Source organism: Humulus lupulus, chromosome X (assembly GCF_963169125.1).
Source record: "Humulus lupulus chromosome X, drHumLupu1.1, whole genome shotgun sequence".
Taxonomy (NCBI): Eukaryota; Viridiplantae; Streptophyta; class Magnoliopsida; order Rosales; family Cannabaceae; genus Humulus; species Humulus lupulus.
This window is the reverse complement of record NC_084802.1, coordinates 25,935,676-25,939,737: the sequence shown is the minus strand read 5'-3', so window position 1 is coordinate 25,939,737 and position 4,062 is coordinate 25,935,676.

Genomic DNA, 4,062 nt, shown 5'->3' with positions numbered 1-4,062 from the left:
ATTCTCTATTATGGTTAATGGCTGGATTAGTAGGCCGGGAGGGCCATAACTGTTTAATTATGCCATTAAATGTGTTTATGCATGTTTATGAGAATTATATTATAATATGATGTTAAATGCATGCATGTGAGTCCACATTTGTTTACAGGGGTATTCTGGTAATTTGGCCCGTTGAGGGTATAATTGAATATTTGTTTGTATGATAATGATATACTGTGAGACCACATTATAATGTGGATTGGTTCGAGTATTTCGACATGAGACGATCTTAGAACATGATTTATCGGTTTGGTCATAACAGGTTTGAGCTCGGGGCTCGGGGTGAGTCTCGGGGTGATATTAAAGGTTATAGCGTTACCGGGGATTTTAGGGTAACGGGTTATGAAATATTGATGTTTGAGGATATTGAGATTAGCGGGAATTGGGAAGCGTTAATTATAATTAACGGGTTAAGCGGGAAGTACCAATTTTGCCCTTGGGGTGGCTTAGAGGCTTAAGTTGACACAAGGGGTATTTTGGTCTTTTTGGGAGGATATATGTGACATAAGTGGATTGGAAGGCTGTGGAAAACAGAGTAAAAACAGGGGTTTGCCTCCTTCATTCCCGTACCTTCCCATAGCTTCATCTTCTCCATTGCCTTCTTTGAGAGTTTTGTGTTCTTGGTGGTAATTCAAGCTAGAGGAACCTAAGGCTGGGTTGGAGCACTTATGTTAGCCTGTGAGGGAGGCTTAAAGCTAGTCTCAAGGTGAGTTTTGGCCATTAATTTCAGATGGTGCTCTGCTTTGCTTATAGTTTTTAGTTCATGGATTTTGATGTGGGGAGTGAGGATTAAAGGGAGTTTTTATGTTGTTTTGATTGGGGTTTAATGTGAGTGAGCTAAGATTGTTATTTGGGGGTTCAATTACATGTTTGGAGGAGGTTTTATGATGGTTTGAGAGGCTGGTGTGAGAGAAAAACGCACAGGGGGAAAATCTGGTTTGTGCGTGGGCTAGTTGCTGAACTGGGCTGGGTGCCGCGGCACAGCTTTTGCGTGCCGCGGCCCATGCGCGTCTGGCAGATGGGGGCTTCTCTGTTTGGGGGCGTGCCGCGGCACATCTTTTGGGGGCCGCGGCCCATAAGGCCAAATTTGCTAGAAAGAGGTTTTTAGCTTAGGGATTCAAACCATAGGCCTCGGGGTTGGACCTAGTACCCGGTTGGGTAGTATTTGAGGTCTCGGGGGCTAGGATTTGGTTTGGGAACCCTCAGTTGTCATTTTTATTGATGAATCCTATATTTTGGTTATGACCAGGTGACCGTCGAGGAATTTAAAGGTTAATCGTTCTCAGGGGTCGTTCATATAATTATTCTCACTCGAACCAGAGGTAAGAAAACAGTGTAAGAATATAGTTGCACCCTGTATAGATATATGGCATGTTTGGTTTGATATTTGAGGCATGCTGGTTGATATATGTGGACATGGATTGCATATTAAATGCTATTGAACGTTGATTACCTGCTTGAGACACTGACTAGTCAGGGACCGACTCTAAAGTCGAGAATCACGCATTGAATGGCTCTATAGCATTAATGCCAGACCGACCCTAGGGTTGAGAAACTTATAAGCGCTTGCCTGGCTTACAACCAGATGAATATAGCCAAGGTATATGACCCCGGTGACTGTTTGTCACATGGCTAAAGGACGTTGTCCATAGTTTCGACTCCAGAGTCGTGAGGAACGTTATGTTGGTGACTAATCACCATACACCTGTCCTAAACAACTTATGAAAGATTCATTACTCAGTTAAGCCCTGGTGACCCTATCGTCACATGGCTAGAGGGAGCGATGCTCATTATTGTGACTTTTGGCTATTGTCACCTATTTGTTGGACTGATAGTCCTGAATGGTTATTATGATCGTCGTTGATATTATATCATGTTTCATCATGTTTTCTTGCTGGGCCTTGGCTCATGGGTGCTATGTGGTGCAGGTAAAGGAAAGGAAAAGCTTGGCCAGCCTTGAGTGGAGAGCTTGGGCGATGTAATGTACATACAGGGCCGCTTGATCGCCACGGTCAAGGAGTTCTCAGAGGGACTAGGGGTTTACCCTATTTTTGCCGCTTAGGCCGGCGGGGATTGTATATATGAACTGTAGCAACTCTTTTGTAACTTGAACTACTTGTAAACATTTTAAAAAGGCTCATGAGCAGTTTATTTACTTAATGAAAAGTACCCTTTCCCTTTTACTGGTTTTCCACCTTAACCTGTTAATAACACTTAGATCACGTTTTTAACCAAAGAACTCGGGTAGCGGGTCAAATTTCCGGTTCACCGTTCTCCGTAACTATTCTGGGGTAGCCAGGGCATTACACATATGGTCAGAAATACTTCATCTCTTTCATAGATGATTACTCATGCTACATGTATATCTACTTACTTCATAACAAAAGTGAAGCGTTAGATGTCTTTAATATATTTAAAGCTGAAGTAGAGAAACAATGCAATAATCAAATTAAGATAGTGAGATCAGATAAAGGTGGAGAATATTATGGTAGATACACTGAAGATGGACAAGCACCTGGCCCTTTTGCAATGTTTCTTCAAGAAAATGGGATTGTTGCCCAATATACCATGCTCGGTACAACCGAGCAAAATGGTGTTGCAGAAAGGAGAAACCGAACATTGATGGACATGGTGCAGAGTATGCTTAACAGCAACCCTAAACTTCCTAAATCCTTGTGGAATGAAGCTCTAAAGACATCCATGTACATATTAAACTGAGTTCCAACCAAGGCAGTCTCAAAAACTCCTTTCGAATTATGGAAAGGTTGGAAACCGAGTTTGCAACATGTACGCATTTAGGGATGTCCATCTGAAGTTAGGGTATACAATCCACAAGAAAAGAAACTGGACCCAAGGACCATAAGTGGATACTTTATTGGATACGCTGAAAAGTCTAAAGGTTACAAGTTTTATTGTCCATCTCATAGCACTAGGATTGTGGAATCAAGGAATGTAAAATTTCTTGAGAATGCCTTGATTAGTGGGAGTGATCAATCCAAGGACTTAGGTTATGAGAAAGATCCTTTAGAACCCTCCACCTCAAGAGCAAGATTGATTGTGGTTGATAACACCCCTGCAGTCCAAATGGATGTTGAACCACTACAACCAATTGTTGAAGATCCACAAGTCAATGATGAAGTTCAAATGGATCAAGTTATTCAAGAGTTTCCTATAATTGTTGAACAACAAGATGAACCACCTGCTCCCTAAGAGCCTGCTGGTATAGCCTTAAGAAGATCCACAAGGACAACAAAATCGACAATACCTAGTGACTACATTGTGTATTTGCAAGAATCTGACTACAATATTGGAGCCAAAAATGATCCAGAAATGTTTTCACAAGCTATGAATAGCAAAGAATCGAAACTGTGGTACGATTCCATGAATGAAGAAATGAATTCTATGAAGAGCAACGAAGTCTGGGATCTTGTTGAGTTGCCTAATGGGGCTATTGGGTGTAAATGGGTCTTCAAACCAAAGAAAGACTCATTAGGCAACATTGAGAGACACAAAGCGAGACTCGTTGCTAAGGGATTCACTCAAACAGAAGGAATTGACTACACAGAGACCTTTTCTCCAGTATCTAAGAAAGATTCCCTCAGAGTTATCCTGACATTAGTTGCTCATTTCGATTTAGAGCTGCAGCAGATGGATGTGAAAACTGCCTTCCTAAATGGTGACCTAGAGGAGGAGGTATACATGAAACAACCAGAAGGATTCTCCTCTAGTGATGGTGAGCATTTGGTGTGCAAGCTTAAGAAGTCCATCTATGGTTTAAAACAAGCGTCCCACCAATGGTATTTTAAATTCCATGATGTCATCTCTTCCTTTGGATTTGAAGAGAATGTCATGGATCAATGTATATAGTAGAAGGTCAGTGGGAGTAAGATTTGCTTTCTTGTTTTATATGTGGACGATATTCTTCTTGCAACCAATGATAAAGGCATGCTACATGAGGTGAAGCAATTTCTCTCAAAGAACTTTGAGATGAAGGATATGGGTGATACGTCTTATGTCATTGGA